General features: G+C 45.0%; 1 pseudogene across 1 annotated transcript in view; it reads left to right on the top strand.

Moving 5' to 3' along the window:
• The first annotated feature begins 10,316 nt into the window (after positions 1 to 10,316).
• LOC146835341 (uncharacterized) overlaps positions 10,317 to 17,287 on the top strand; it is a 66,527-nt pseudogene continuing 59,556 nt past the window's right edge. Inside the window, exon 1 of the transcript XR_014960722.1 lies at positions 10,317 to 10,494. The product of XR_014960722.1 is annotated as an uncharacterized LOC146835341 (transcript). The remainder of the gene's footprint in view (positions 10,495 to 17,287) is intronic.

Genomic DNA, 17,287 nt, shown 5'->3' with positions numbered 1-17,287 from the left:
CGTAACCAGGTCGCCCAGTCGTATCCTCGCAGTAGGTCCCCTATATAGTACCCCGACCAATTGTAAGAAGACCGGGCCCAACCCCATTCTTGTCAGAACCTGTCGCATGAAGGGCCATTCTACCGAATCGAAAGCCTTCTCCATATCCAGGAAGACTGCCTGCGGCTCGCTATTTAGGAATTTTACATGGCCCTGGGCAATTTTGCATGCGCAAACGGGTTGTAAACCCGTTTGCGCATGCAATTTAGGGTCGTACATCTGGCCCATAATGTTAAACAGAGAAACTGCGATCATTATAGTGGGAGTAACAATATATAAAACCGAAAAGAACCTATAATAGTGTACACAAAAACAGAAGAATATATATATTCACTTAAAAAACCATAGGTTTCACACATGTTATAGTTAGCTGTACATTTCACTCGTAAAAAACCAATAAAATTCCACGTTATAGTTAGATCAGGTAACTATAACTTGCGCGCCCACAATAAACTGCTGATGACGTTACATATTACATCACTCATGACATGGTCAGTGACATCACTCTTCACATCAATGATGACATCTGAAATGACACATTGTGGATTGCGGTCGCGCAAGTTATAGTTACCTGATCTAACTATAACGTGGAATTTCATTGGTTTTTTACGAGTGAAATGTACAGCTAACTATAACATGTGTGAAACCTATGGTTTTTTAAGTGAATTTGCAAGGTTTTTTAAATGCTAATTCCTAACTATAACGTGTGTGAAACCTATGGTTTTTTCAGTGAATTTGTACGGTTTTTTAAATGCTAAGTTATGTATTTATTTTTTATTTTTTTTTTCTGGTTTTTCACCGTGCGCACACCCTGCGCGCACGGTGCGCTTCGCGCACCGTGCGCGCGCTGTGGGCACTCGGCGCGCTTCGCGCATCGAGCGCCCACGTTGCGCAGTTCATACCGTGCGCGCCTCGCCTTTTTTTACACAGTAACAATTTTTTTTTCTCCCTTGCGGGTCCTTCAATTTATTTAATAAATGTGATTGTTATTTCGTTTTTTTTTTTATTTTATTTTTTTGCCGTGCGCGTACGGTAAGCTTACCGTACGCGCACTCCGCGATTTTTTTTTAAAATTATTAAATGTATTTTTCGTACTTTTTGGTCCTTCGTGGACCCCCTGACAAACGCTAGGGGGTCTGCAACTCTCTTCGTTGCCCCCTTTTCACGTTATCCACCTTTGTTTTTCAGTGCGAGACAGAAAATGGCGACCGACACTTTCTGATTTCGACCGATTCGAATGTTTACAGTCATGTAACCACCAATCAGAATTGAGCACGCGCACGGCACCGTACGCGTACGGTAAGCTTACCGTAAGCGCACGGAGCGCGCTTACAGATATATATATATATGATTTAAATGCTATTTTCTCAGGGCCTACTGAACAGATTTACACCAGACCTGCAAAAGGCACATCTCTGACCTGAGGACTACCTCTCTGCCAAATTTCAAGTAATTCTGTTCAGCCGTTCGGGCTGTAGCTCGGACTAAAGGTCCTATGGGAAAATGCATGGGGAAAACGCGTTTTGGGACCCCCCTATTTTCTCAGGCCCCGCTTGACGAATCCCCCCGAGACTTTCAGGGTAGGAGCGGAGCGGAGCGCCCCACCTATTTTGAAAATTTCGCGAGGATTCGACAACCGGCGCCAAAGTTATTCCAAATAGAATGTTGCGGATTTCCTATGGAAACACGGTCCTAACTATAACTATCTACTGGCGACCGCCAGTAGATAATAACTAAAAACTCATCTTCACAGACATTTCATTACAAATATATCACTCTAATATCAGAATCACATATCCTAGTTCCTAACACCGCTAGAGTGGTACAGCAGTGTGAAGTTTTTACATCTGGCTACTTTTTTGTTAGCCCACATGCACCTCCATCCCTCCGTCTTTATTAAAACCAAAGGGATGTGTGATCTGTACATCCAAAATATATTTGGACTTAGCGGGCCAGATTTTCTTTAAAAGGCATGCAACGCAGCTCCCAAAGAGGCTACGCTTCGTTGTGTGACTTGAAAGGAGCAGGAGAGAGCCATATTTGCAGTGATATGGCACTCTCCTCCCCTTTCACTGGCACCAGTGCTGATTTCAGCTGCAGTGCACCAGGCACACACCTTAGCGCCATAGCGCTAAGGTGGTTGCCTGAGTCTAGCATAAGTTTTGTACAGGAAGGGTACCCTTCCTGTACAAAATACTATGCGTAGACATGTGTGAACACTTTCCTCACTTTGTATGTGTGCTGCAAACTGCAGCACACATTCAAAGTAGGAAAAGAAAGGATAAATGAAAACATTTCTCCTCCTTACACCTCCTTTCAGATGGTGTTAACTTTTGGCACTAAACCCTGTCTACAATTGTTTGTAGATAGGGTTTTGCATCAAAAGGCATGGGTGGTCGCATGGGAACGCCCATGTACCAACCATGTAATGCTCCCTTGGCGCTAAGTAACACAAAGCAATGCTTCGCATGCTTAATACTTTGCATTACTTCTAGGTTACTTTCCAACGGGAAACAAGTTTTACTTTGAAAGTTAAATTGGAAAACAAAATTTGTGCTGTTTAGCATCACTTTTGTGATGCCAACCCAGCACAAAATGTTCGAAAATCGATCACAGACTGTCTTAACCCTCTAGTCCTGTTGCCTCCTCGTACATTCTTATCAACCCTGTCTATTGCAAAAAATCTTAGTTTGGAGACATCTTTCTAATGCTCCAGTAAAAATGTCTCAACACCAGATATGACATATCCACTTTGTGCATGGCGTGTTGGTGTTCAAGAATGAGCTTTCTAAAAGGGAAGGTGGTACTTCCTACATATATGATTGCATGGGCATATTAGTGCATACACGCAAAAATCTGAGGTACAATTCAAGAACTGTCCTAGATGTCGTTTGAGGACCTGAGAAAATATGTATTCTGAGTTTTTGAAAGTATACCTACACTCCTTGCATTGGCTGCATTTATAGAAGCCAGTAGACTTGGACAACCCATTCTCTTGTTTTTGCTTACTACCCAAGTAGCTATATGTCAGGCTGTCCCCCAGAGTACTACCCCTCCTGAATGTTATAAGGGGGCTTGATGATAGCTCCGGGCCTATGACTCCATCATTTTTTTTAAAGTATTTTAGCGGGATAACACCGTTCCCTGAATCTGCTTCGAAGATGTAATTTTTGCCTCTGAAATGTAGGTTCCATTCTGAAAGTCCTCTTAATCTGTAGCATTTCACCATACAAGATACTATTCACCAGGTTCCTGGGGTGGAAACTCGTGTAGTGTAATGTACTGTTACCACCTGTCTCTTTGCGGTTCATAGTGGGTACAATTGTATTGTCCTCAATCCTCCCGTTTACATCCAGGTAGTCAATCTCTGTCTTACTTATCCTAGATGTAAGGATTGTCATTCAAAATGTCCAAAAATACATGTTTTTTCTCACAGGGGACATTCCAGAGTATGAAAAGGTCATCTATGTACATAGTCCATGTCATAATGTGCTGGGTGTATTCCTGGTAATCCTCCGCCAGGCCATTTGACCTCCCACCAGCCCATCACAAGATGCGCTAGGCTGGGGGCGAAGCAGGTGCCCATTGCAGTTCCTGTCTGCTGTCTGTAATAGTCACCTTCATGAATGAAGACATTCTCCTTCAGACAGTAGTTGGTAATTTTAATCAGCATCCTATTATACTGGCTGACCTCATCTTAAGATCATGCTCACATGCTTGCACTCCAAAAGCGTGGTCAAGTACAGGTTTACAGCAAAGTCACATCCACTGTAACCATATCACACGACCCAGACCACTCCACATCTTGTATTTTGGTCAAAAAGTCACTACTGTCTCTAAGAGGGCAGAGCAACAACAAAAGGAGATAAGAAACAATGTATATAGGTAGCCGTGTTCTCCAAAAATCCCTCTATGGATGAAACTATCAGTCATCCCAGGGGGTTATTGGTGCTTTTATGAACTTTGGGCAAAATATAGAAAAATTATGTCTTAGGATAGTTTTTACTTAAAAACATATGTTTATCAAAGTCCAAGAGCCCTTGATCATACCAGTTTGCCAAGCGATCACAGTATTTCTGAACTCAGTTCTTATACATGGCCAATATAATAACTTAATAACAAGAGATATCAGTATGTTATCTCATTTCTTCTCCATTCAACACCACAACATGTCCAGCCTTATCCGAGGGTTTTATAATTATAGTGGGGTAGGATTTCAGGGCCTGTAATGCTACCCCCTGAGCTATCGTCAAGTTTCCCACTTCCTGTGATTTTTTCATTCTAAGAGACATGAGCTCCCCAATCATCATGTCATGGACGAGATCAATATTATTGTGCGGCATGTTTGAGATAATGCGTGATTTAAGTTTAAAACCACTGCCGCTGGGGGTACTAGCAAATATGCCTAAATTTCCCCAAACTTGGCCCAATTCCACTTCTGGGTTAGCTGCATCACACTCCCTCAAAAGAGTTTCAAGGGCGAGCAGACAATCAACATCACCAATCTTAATGTCATGATCCGGTGCAACATTATCAATACCTGTCATTTTAGTTTTAGACAATTTATGCAGCTTGCACAATTTCAGGTTTTTTACAAAAAGATAAAGATCCACTCTTGTCTGCGCATAATTGAAATTCACATTAGGATATTGTTTCAACTCATGATTTTCACATCTAATCTTTGCCAAGTACAGTTCTGCATATTTTATAAGAGTTTGTAACATCCCCTTACAAGATTTATCTGTAAAGTCTGCCCATTCTTCTAAACGCCGGGGGTGGGTGGTATCATATGTGGATACTATAAATATGTGCAGGCCACATGGTACCCTGTTACCTTCAATGTATCCGTTCAATGATGTAAGCTCCCACCATTTAGATAACTCCTTCTTTAGCAATTTCTCCAACATTTTTGTTTAATATTCACAGTACCTGTGGGATGCGGCACCCTTTCCCCCACTCCATTTGTTTCTGCTGTGTCTTCTGTTTTTTCAGTAGATCAATTTCCCTGCCTCCAGCATTGCTGTGTCACTCATGGTTATGTTGCGTCCATCTCATTTTCCTTCGGCTGAGGACAGCAGGGGGTTGGCCACAGGGCATGATCAGTGGCTAGGCCCTGTGGCCAACCACCCAAATGCAGTCAAAATGAGTGGGGGATGCAGCCCCCCTCCCCAGGCCGATTTCAGACCTGAGGACCCCATCCCCCAAGGCCTGCCACCTTTTTTTATAGAGGAAAGGGTATGTGCCCCACCTCCCCGGGCCATATTTAGCCCTGGGGACTCATCCCCCGAGGTCCATCACCTAAATTATGTGGGAAGAGGGCACACAGCCCCCCTTGCCAGGCTGAATTTAGCTTCGGAAAACCCATCTCCTGTGGCCCGGCCTCATTAAGAGGGAGGGGGACATGCAGCCCCTCTCCCTGGGCCAATATTGGCCCCAGGGAACCCATCCCCCCGAGCCAGGCCAGCATCTATTGGGTGAGGAGGGCATGCAGCCCCCCTCCCCGGGCACCAATATTGGCTCTGGAGACCCCATCCCCCGGGGCTAATCAATGGTGGGTGCCTTGACGCCCACCCAGGGTACCCACTGCCTCTTGTTGGGTGCCCCAGCCGGTTCCCTACCTCTGCTGGAGCCAGCATTGCTCCCACATGCAGGGGACAGCAGCAAAAAATACTGCTCCCTATGTGCAGGAGCAATTTTGTCATCTGTTTTACTGCCTGCTTCAAAGCAGCCAAGGAAACAGATGAGAAGTCCGCGGGCAGGGCCATTTTTCCTGCTACCGCTCTCTGGGAGCAGACTTACTATTTGCTCTCGCTTGGCGGGAGCTTTGAATTGTTCATGCCAAGCGAGAGCAAACAGAGGTTTACGTAAACGGGATTTCTCGGGATGGGCCTCCTTTTGAAAATGCATGCCAGTGCCACTGGGGCTGGTGGTCCCTGGAGCCAAAATGTGCCTAGGAGGGAGCCATGCATGCCCTACTCCCCCTTAATTCATTTGGCTGGGCCCTGAGGAAGTGGCGGTCCCGGGGGCCAAAATTGGCCTGAGGAGTGGGGCCACACGTACCCCCCTCCATTTATAATATAAACGACACCTCCCAGAACCTGGCCGTCCTGTAGAGCATATAGAAAACAAGCACAGGAGACCGCACTTGTTTTTATTTTCAATTTTGCAACAAATTTGCGGATTAACAGCAATTTCACGACAAAATTGGAAACCAATGTTTTTGGTCCCTGGCGGGGTCCTTGTGGGACTCCACCACCAGGCCTAGGGGGTCAGGGTATTGCTACCCTGCCCCCTCATGTTTTATTTCACTTTTTTGGTTGGGACTCCGCTGTGTTCAAGTTCCAAGATGACTGCCAACACTTCCTGGTTGAAGTGTCGTCAGTCAATCAGATCTCAGCAAGAGATCTGTCGGATCTGTGGAGGCTTTGCATCCCTAGATGTCTATAAAACTTTTGCCTTAATAATTCAAGATCAAATGTGCAGATTTACCCCAAATTACAAAAAGTACTCTTTCTGGATCGAGAGCAAGCGTTCTGCCAAGTTTGGTGTAATTCTGCTCAGTGGTTTGGGCTGTAGTGGTGACTAAAGTCTCTATGGGAAATTGCATGGGAAACGCACGTTTTTTGACCCCTCCTTTTTCTCGGCCCCGTTTGACGGATAACCCCAAAACTTTCCATGCAGAACTAGACAAAGTAGGCCACTAATCTTGGAAAATTTCGTGAAGATTCGTCAAATGGCCCAAAGTTATTAGCAAACCAAAAAACAACTTGTCAATGGAAACTAGATCCTAACTATAACAACTTACTGGGTCTATATGTTACAATCCTACTATATATTACAAATTCCACTGGCAGTCGCCACTTGGTAGTTATAGTTAGGTCTGTTTTTCCAAAGAAGGATCATTTTTTTAATTTGCTAAGACATTTGGCCTCGTTTGACAAATTTTCACAAACCTTTCGAAAAAAAAAAGTTCACCTACCTCAGCTCCTTTCTAGAAAGTTTCGGGGTGATCCGTCACACAGGTGCCGAGAGAAAAAAGGGGCATCCCAAAATGCAAAATCTCCATGCATTTTCCCTAGACTTTTTAGACCAGGCTACAGCAAAAACTGGTGAACCTAATTACTCCAAATTTAGCAGGAAGCTAGTTCTTGGTCTGCATGTTGTGCATTTTGTGATTAGGTGTAAATCAGTTCAGTAGTTTTTGAACCGGGTCTGGTGGCTCAATGGAGTAATGTGTCCACTGCAGATGCCTGTGTTTGACCTCATGGTTCAAATCTCGACAGGTCTGCTCAGCCTTTAATCCATCTGAGGTCGATAAAATGAGTACCATTGAGTTGGGTAACAATAAACAAATCGTATTCAGTGCCAAGAACGTGCGCTTTACAAATACTTATGTTATGATCAATGTTCCCTCTAATTTTTTTCCTCTGTGTGCGGCTGTGTAAGGTTATGTGCGCTGCAACGAAGGCTATGTGCTCCAGTAACCAGACCGCGCATGTGGGTGCAGTGCCAATTATCACTCCAAACGCTTGCCTAAAAAAGTGAAAAGACGGTTTGTTTCCACACATACAGCACCACGTGAACGGTCTAAAGGCAGCTTTGAAACCGGCCCACATAGCAATTTGAAACCTTTGCAGCTATGTTACTGCATTTCTTTTCTTAATAGAGCTGGGCTGCGGGGAGATTGTTTGTTAAAGTTTTCATGTTAATTGCAGCTCATGATGGGCGCTGCGATTAACATGAAAACTCTACCAAATGCTCTCTTTGAGCAGGAAAAATAAAATGATAATAACAGTTATTATCATTTTATTTTTTGCTGGTTCGGGGCTGGGTTAGGGTAGGGCCAGGCTGGAGGCACAGGGAGAGGTGTGGTTTACACACTCCAAGTGCACATGACTGCTTAGCCGGCCGTCTTGGCCCACCCAAACAGTCATGCGCACTTTGCATGTTGCCCACCAGCCTGCATTACACAGCCTGGTCGGTAGCATGCCCTGGCCCCCAGTACCCCAGTCCCCATCTGAGCGCCGATCCAGGGCAGCAGCATTGTGATTGGCTATGGGGAGCCTGGGTGCTTCCTGGTTCCGGGACTTGCCAGAGAAGCAGGAGGAGAGACGCGGCTGGTGGAAGAGGTAAGTGGTATTTGTTTTCATGCACTTCTTGTACTCTCCATCCCGCCCCCTCTTTCTCTGCCACTCCCCTGGTCTCTTTTACCCCATCTTTGTTTCTCTCTCTCTCTTTCTCTAACTCACCCCTTAGCTCTCTGTATTTTTTCTCCCCCTCACACCATTCCCTCACACTCCTAGGCACACTCCACGGCACCTGGGGACTGAATCCAGATGGGAAAATAAAACTACTCTGGCTAGATGAGCACGAGACCAGCCTTTGAAGATTTTAGGGTTGGAAATTGCTAGTTTTTAAACTGTACTTTGCCTGGAGTCACATTTCTCAGTTAAACATGCATTTTTCAGCATTTGAGCTGGAAAAGTGGTAAAGTTCCTGAATTCAGGTAGAATATCAAATAGTGGGAGAGAGAAAGAAAGAAAACGAGAAGTGCATACATCAGGTAGTGTATTTTCAAAATAGATTTCACTTTAGGAGGAAGAAAAGCCTATTGACTCCCACTGACTGTTCATACCGAAAGATTCCAGACAAGCATGAAGCCCTGGTTCCCTCGCCTGTGCATAGTAAGACTGTATCAAAATGTTGTGTCAAGAAAGTCCTTTTTCATTACGTGACTGTAGGTCTCTCACTTTGAGGGTCGGTCTGTTTGCTGTTGCGGTTCTAAACCTTCAGTTTTACGGGGGGAGTGCAACTGGCACAGTTTCGGAGACATTGGCGCATGATGTAGCATCCAGACTCAGGCTGACTCATTATTCTCCTGATACCTCAGACCATCTATCATTGGTTTTCAACACAAATGTCACGGAACTTCCAATTGCACAAGCATGCGTCTTAGGCTGGACCACAGCTCCCCCAGAATTAATAGTTTTTCTCAACCCCGGCGACAGTCTGATTCTGTCGCTGTTTATTTTGTGTAATTTTATATAGCGCAAACTTGGACCAAGGCCATAAGAGCACTTTTCATGAGCTCCAGATTACATTTCACATGTCAGGTTTTTTAGGCACTTGGAGATTTTGTGATTTTCCCAGAATCACAGGATGGTGAGTTAAGCTGGGACTCATGTTTCCAAGTCTTGCAGCTTCGGCCGTTAAGTCACAGGTGCTAAAAGAGGGACAGCAGTTTGAGCTTAAATTTGTGTTATTTTGCCGGTCTTTCTGTCTGTTTGAGGCAGCCCTGCTAAGACTGAAGTATTTCAGTGTGGTGATCCGCATCACGCTTAACCGGTATCGCGCCTCCTCGGCTACTGGTGTTGCTAATCATGCACCAATACCAGAGTGGTATGATTTCCATGTGGCAACCGTTTGTTTTCTGGTACTTCCCCTGTCTCTCCTAAGCGCGATACGGTAACCCTTATTATGCAGTACAGCTGCCTGTGAGGTAGTTAAGTTATGAATCCCCCTTTTCTATCTCTACATTTTGCCGTAAGTCCGTGTGTTCATAAAGTCTGGTCTTGCGAGAATTTGTTGCAGACATACGCGCCATGCACCGGCAGCCATGCGATGTCAGCCGCTTTGAGTACGACAGCTGAAAGCCAGGACTGAATCCAATGCAAGTGAGGACTTGATGGGAGAATGGCGGGAGCTAGGGGTCGGGGAGGGCACAGGAGCCCACACAGAGCTGTAAATCACACGTCTTTCTTCCTCTCGGTGCACCTGTGAACGCCAACATTCTAAAGAAAGCTTTCATTACATTCCATTCTATTCTAGGGATTACCTCAAATAGTTAGTCAGAACGGTTCCATTATAAATCATGCAAGACACTACAGTTCTGTCATATGAATAAATTGTGACTGCAGTGTACTTATTTCTTTGTTTTATAAATGAACCTTTGTAGGGAGTGAGGTGGACAACAAAGCAGCGGACAAATGCAAAAAGTAATTAAGGCAAGGCCACGGAATGTTGTTTGAGGATACACAGCAATATTAAATATAAAGACTATCCCCCAGAAATAGGACCATTAGAAAAACGCTGTCCAGTTTAATTGAAGCCACTGGCTATATTTTCATATATTCAATGAAATACAGTTCACACTTGGAGAGTGAAGACGGAAGTTCTGCCTGCGGCCACCAGAAGGCGCTCCTCGCTTGCTGATGAAATCCACTGAGCACATTGTACGAAAGGGAGAAGTGTTTCCTCTTCTGGGTCAGTGGCGGCAGAGACAGCACCAGCAGATGATGCTGGCATATTTTTCCGGGCTCTTCTTGTGTGTCCAGGCTGCTGAAGATTAGGAAGGACCCTCCTATCTGTCTGTGCAGTTATCTTCATCTTCAGACCCTCACAGACCTCCCAGGCGGAGGACAGAGCCTGCAAATGTGTGCACCGGTTTCTGCACTGGTAGGAGATTGTGAGCACATTCTATTGTATTTGTTGAAATAGAATGAATAATCTTGGAGGAAATCTCTTCAAGGACTAGGTCTGAGCTGGGCTTTTCTATCTGGGGACCTCTGCAGGGCGTTCCTTCCGGCCCGGGGGTTGTGTGTGAGCATCATTTGTGTTATAGAGGGGATCAGTGCTCTGTACTATATCTTCCTGCACTATGAGGAATCTGCCAGGAGCCGGGCTGAGGTGGGTTCTTCTATCCGGGGACCTTTGCTGGGGGTTCCTTCCGGCCCTGGGGTTGTTTGTGCATAGCTGCTAAGTTTCCAGAATGTCTGTGTGACATTTCCATGGTTTGAGTGTGCGTATGAGTGACATTCAGCTACCAAATGTGTGACACTTTGAGTGACACTTCCTTGCAAGTAAAACCAACAATGAAGTGCAGGGAAAGAGATAAATATCATAAATGATACAATTTTGAGTGAAGAGAAGCTCTAAAGATATCGTCAAACTACTGCTGCAAAGCAATTAAAATTGAAGGTCACTAACCTACTACCTGTTTCTAAATGATCGTACTGTAAAAGTGTTTGGTTATTTATATGTGGTTACCTGAAGTTGAAAAATCTAAATAGGTACAGAATACCTCTCTCTGACAGATATCCCTTCGAACTTCTTCAGTGCTCTGCTGGACTCTCATTGGTGCCCTCAAGACCTGTTCTATATCAGTGCCAGCCTGAGCCAGAGTGCGCCTTTAGCCAAGTTCTTGGGTAGGGGGTCAATTAAGCTGCAGGCAGTAGTGCTGTAGGGTGGCTGAACATGGTGGCTGTTTGTATTGCTGAGAGAGACCTGGTTGACTTAACTGATTGCTGCATGGTGGAATACACCTGCTACCTAAATGGGCTTTTTGGAGTTTTGGGCCCCACTTGCCACAGGGGACTTCATGCCCCATCTTCAGATGCGTCAGGAGGCATGGCTGCAGTACGAGGCTACAAAAAGAGGGGGAGGGGGCAGCCACACACTGAAAATCGCTTCCTGTCCTCTTGCAGCGCAGGACGTGCCCACGCAAAGGTCGGGCCAAGGGCAGCCATCCTGTGCCCTTCAGCGACAGGAAGAGCCGGGGCAGGGCCACCACCCTTGGTCCTTTAGTGAAAATCCTTATTTTCTCCTGGTAAAGTTGTTTAGTTGCTTCGTCCCCCACTTCCCAAGGTGTTTTGTCTTTCTGATTTTATCTCCCCGTTTGCCTTGTAGTGGCAAACCTTCATTTTTCCTGGGACTACTGCCAGTGTGAGCTTTGGGACAACGCCTCATAATGAGGAAACGCAAGATGGGTGTCACAAATCCTATTTACAGTCAGGCACTCTGCCAGAAACATTACTATGGACGATTTCCTTGCTAGGGCTGCTGGGGTTATTAATATAGAAATTTTGTTTGTGGAGAGGAGACTGTCTGTTATTATTGATAGCCTGGTTTTGTTAGAGCAGATTCCTAGGTTACGCATTTTAAGCAGGTTTATCATTCTGATCCTGATTAACTTATGGCGCCCCTACCCTCTTTTACCCGTGATATTGAGTTCACGGTTGAAGAGTTGGTTGTTGTGATCCAGAAGAGCCCCATGCCCAAAGCCCCCGGGCCTGACAGAGTCCCCATGGACTTTTATAAACAAGAAGGAAATGTTTGAACCCCGATTCCAAATAATTATGTCAATACAGCTTGTCAGGTGGGGTTGCCTAGGTCATGGCTCTCCACCATTATTGCTCCTATTTTGAAAAAGGGGTATAGGGCCTCTACTTGTTGTTATAGGCCCATATCCCTTATTGACTCTGTTGTAAAGGTCATTGACTGGGTTGTGTTGGATAGGATCCAGTCCTGGACCACGGAAAATAATATTTTTGCCGATGTTAAGAATGGCTTTCGATCTGGGCTGGGGACCCAGGAGCAATGTCTAAATCTCGACCTCCTTCTCAGCAAATACACTGTGGCCAAAGTCGGTCCCATGTTCCTTGCTTTTATGGACCTGGCTTGCGCTTTTGATGGCATTGTCAGGCCCAAACTTTGGGAAATTCTCCTTTCCTTGGGGCTTGAGTTGGGCCTGGTAGCCTTTTTATGTGCCCTCCACTATGATTTGAGTGCATCTTTTAGATTTGGGCAGGGGGCGAATGTACTGAGAGCGTTGGGCTGGGATGCGGGGTGCGGCAGGGGTGCATACTCGCTCCCATCCTGTTCCTACTATATATTAATGGACTGGAGGCAGGGCTGTCGCATAAGGACAGGAACCCACCAGCTGTTACGGGTAGACGGGTCCCGGTCCTTTAATATGCTGCCGCCGCCGTTTTAATGTCCCGAACACCAAATGGCCTCCAGACTTTATTAAATACATTTCTCTATTTTATGGGCAACTTGGGGCTGCATACAAACCTGTCCAAAACATTTGTGTTGCTTTGTGGCAGGAAGCGTGTTAAATCTCATTGTTTTGTGCTTCAAGACACCACTTTGGGAATAACCCATGAATTCCCTTATCGGGTGTCACCTTTGATTCACATGGGTCCTGGGGATGTTGACTGAAAAAACAATGCTTTAAGTTTTGTAACTCTGTGGGCTTTTCATTTAGGGCAGCATCCAAAATAGTTAGCAAGTCAGTGACAGCCCTAGTTGAGATCTATGCTAAGAAATGCATCCCAACTTTCACCTATGGCACTTGATTGTGGGGGGGACAAAGTCACCAAGGGCCTTCAAGCTGAGGAGAATAGGATCTGTAGGCGCCTATTGGGTGTGTCTCCGGAGTCCCCTAGCTACGCCATTCATGAAGAACTGGGTTTGCCTTTCGTGGAGGATGCCATTAAATTGGCTCCTCTAATGCTATGGTGTTCTATCTCGCTAAACCAGGAGGCCTTGTTGAACAGACATATCATTTTGGACTGCCTTGGCTGTGACATGGGCCTGGGATATGTGTCGCTAGTTGGGCAGACAGGATGTCTTCTCTTTAACCGGTCAGCTTACGGCTATGGATAAAAAAGTGCATGGCTCTAAAAACAACTTTGAGCATGGAACCAAATTTAAGCATGGTATCGAGTGCTTGGGACAGGGCCATTCTTACGAGGTTCAGGCTGGGCCTGATTAGGTTTCATCTTTCATTTCCTTTTTAACCCTAAGGAAATCATGATCTGCTCCTGTGATGAGCGATCCCTGCAAACCAATGCCCATGTTTTGTTGTTTTTGTTGGTTGTTTTATAATTGTTATACCAGGAGGTGTGTGTTTCCCTTGTTGAGCGTTACTTCAATTTCCCAACTCTTTTGTATCTACAGTCCCTCCCAAATCCCAAGGTCTGTTCTGGAGAAGTTATATTCCTTAAACTTTCCTTTCAGTTTAGGAGTTCCTTGATGTTTTAAAGTGATTCATGCTTTGTATTGTTTACCTATGGTGTTTTAAATTGATTCATGCTCTGTACTGTATACCTATGGCCTTGGCCTATTGTTTGTAAGGTCAAGTGGTGTGTGTATGTATTTTATCTATTTTTTAATGAGCTTATTTTATGACGAGTATGGTTTATATTTAAATCGAAATAAAGCTGATGATGATTGCCGCACTGCCACTCTAAGGCGCCACACTAAGCTGCTCTCCCTGGTTGTGTCACCTTGACGTGCCTAGCCTAGCATGTGCCTGAAACTTCCTTTTTATCAGCAATGCCACATAACCTGGCCACGTGGATGAGGCAAGGTTGTAGGCAATTTGAGAGACAGCCTTCTAGGATGGGACATCTTCTACGCCTTGTCCTCAGGGCACTAGAGGTGCTTGGCTTGAGGAAGAGAATCCCTCTGCCTGATAGAAGTAATGGGAGAAGAAATAATAGGATTGATGAAGATTACGGTTTAGTAATCCAGCAAATATAGTTAATGCTTCTGCAGCATTTTTTAACATTGATTGCATTGTTTTCATATAGAAATAAACAATCAGATAAATACCAGATTAGAAATCGAACTTTCAGTTCTGCCAGCCAATGATTTTAGGGTTTTACAATAACATACAGGCCAATGCCCCCATTTCAGGTGGGAAACTCTTGATTTTTTTAAGCCAAAAATACCTTTATATAATCCACATTTGTAAACCGCAAACAATCACCCGTAAAGATCTCTAGGCGCTGGGGGCCGTCTGGAAGATTTAGCAAGCTATTGCCCAGAGTCACATGGTACTGGGCTAAGCTGCCACCGGCGCCGGGGATCGAACCGTGATCCCCAGATTCCGGAGTCAATCGCCCTGGCCGCGGCACCACACCTCTTCCTCATGTTGGCTGTCTAACGCCTGAAATTTCCTCTGCTTCAATAGAAGTCATGGGGGGGATTATTTCTTTTTTTAAATCTCCCACTTTTCTCTTCTAAAATGTAAGCATGTATGCCATGACCAGGGCCACTGGAATTATGCTGCAGGGCAGGGTCAAATTATGCAGCGGGGTTGAGTAAATTATGCTGCAAGAAAATGCAAATTATGCAGCACATTTTGTGATGGTATTACCTCATTATTTGTTCATTTTTAGGTCTTGCCTGAGCCAGCGCGCATGCGCTGCTCTGCGAGGCTTCTAGTAAGGACTATGAACTCCGACTACACGCTTGTGCGTGTGCTTTTATTTTCTCACATGCTATTGGCCTTTGTGTGCGTCTTTCTAAGGAAGACAGCACGCAATTGACCAAAGGCGGGTGCATGTCCCGCCTTCTCTCTCCCCTGGCCTAGGGAGCTCGGGAGCAGCAGCGCGGCCTGGTGCCAGCTGCATTCCTCACATTCCTTTAGTATTCTCAAATATTACAGATTCACGCGGCCGGCTGAGTGCCACGTGCCTTGTTGGTGCCATTAAACAAATACTGAGGGAGACGCCGGGACTGTTCCTGTATGACACCAACTGGACTGGCTTCCACGGAAAGGCGAGCCTCTCTCTGCATCCGCGCAAATCACAAACTGCTCTGCAGCCCGGCTCCTCTCATTACAGTACGACGCCACTGAGCACGAATAAAGAAAAAAACTGTACTATTAGAATTCTGAGGTACAGAGTAGCTTTGAAACCATTTTGAAAATATGTGGAGGGATTAAAAGGTCGCTTGCATTAAAAGACGATGCACACAAGGTGAAAGCTTCTAATGAAACATTACGCCGCATCTTTGTTGGTCCTCGGAACAGCACTAAGGTTAAGAGAGTGCGAGCCGGTCTTCGGCAGATCCATTTCTGCTCTCCAGGCTTCTCATGTTAACCTAGTGATTTAGAGCTCTGCATTAAGAGCAATTCACCTGCCTCCGTCGTCCCTGTGGCCCGTCTCTCTGGAGAGGGCGGTGGAGAATAAAAAGTTCCACATATGGCAAAGTCAAGCTGCTCGGAGCCTGCTGAGTGTCTGCTGTGGGAATAGCAGCTCCTGAAAGCCCCAGCTGGTACTTGGAAGCGAGTCTGCGTTACTACACCTCAGTGCCCGCATGGTTCCCATCGGAAAGTGTTGGCTTCACAGACGACAGCCATTTTAGGTCTCTTCAACCCTTTTGTCCCAGTTTTGTATCCAACTGAACAGTTGGTCCTCTACTGCTGGATAATCAACTTCCTCCATCTGGTCCTATTCCTGTGGATATGAAAAGGTGTAACATGCACCTGGTTCCAAAAAACATACCAGGAAATGTGGTGCCATGCTGACAAAAAGCCACCAACCAAAGGGAACAGCGGAAAAAACTTTCGAGATTAAAGGAGAATGAAGGGCTTAAATGTGTACAAAATCCTTCCTCAAAGAATCGGAAACGCAAAGTATGCGCGACACTTGAGCAAAACAATTAAAAAAATAAAATGAATACTTCAGACATACTCATACTCTGTAGGGCTAATAAATAATCAATTTTCAGTAACAGATTCACATCAGCATGCTACAAAATGTACACCAAATGTTAACAGATATTATTAAAACATTAAAGGCATCAATGAAATATTGTATAGTATAGATTGCTCACAAAATGAATTATCACCCGCAATTAGCATGCTAGTTTTCATGTACGTATTTTGGTTTCTGTTACCTAACTTATTCTTGCTGCCATCTCAAATCTTTGTGATTTCTTGCAATATGCTTCCTGCTTTCAGTGAAATTCATTTGCACGGTCTGCAAAAAAGCTGCACTGTGGTAATTTTCTCTATCAGTCTCAAAGAAATATTGCTCTGATCATTGGTGGTTATCTTATGGCCAGTGGGGGAGAAAGCAACAGCCAAGGTCTCCTCTTCCAGCAGCTGCCCCTGAACCAGCAAACATACTGCATCATACTTTACTTCAGCATCCAGAGAATGCTGTCAAAGCCACTGCAACCAAAGTTATTACATCTGTGTAAGCAAATCCACCTGGCGAGTTAAGAGAGAGTGGGGTCATGGCAGTCATGTGAGTTGTGACTGATCTCCAGCACAACCTGGTCAAAGGGACCTTAGGGTAATAGAGCAATCTCATCCCTAAGGGCAGCGGTGGCTGGTGACATTTGAAAGTGGCGGGGCGTAAAAGTTGCGGATGAATGTTGTGCAGCAAGCGCGCAAGGCAAGAAAGCCCGACCATCATAAGGAGGGTTCGAGGGTTCTCCCTCTGGGAAAATGTTGAAAAAAGAGTGTGCAAATGGTGTATTTTAAAGCCAATTTGAGAAAGCAAGGTTAATGAAGCAGAGTGAAAGTGTGGACTTTAACTATTTAAACATCTAGTACTAAACTATGCCACTAGCACATATATATTAATTTACATTGGCTTTATAAGAACCCGTCTGACATTTTCTTCATACCATTTAGTTATGACATCAATAAAGACATGTAATATGTTAA

Source organism: Triturus cristatus, chromosome 4_2 (genome assembly GCF_964204655.1).
Source record: "Triturus cristatus chromosome 4_2, aTriCri1.1, whole genome shotgun sequence".
Classification (NCBI taxonomy): Eukaryota; Metazoa; Chordata; class Amphibia; order Caudata; family Salamandridae; genus Triturus; species Triturus cristatus.
The sequence above is the reverse complement of the archived record's forward strand: the minus strand, read 5'-3'. Positions and strand labels throughout refer to the sequence as shown.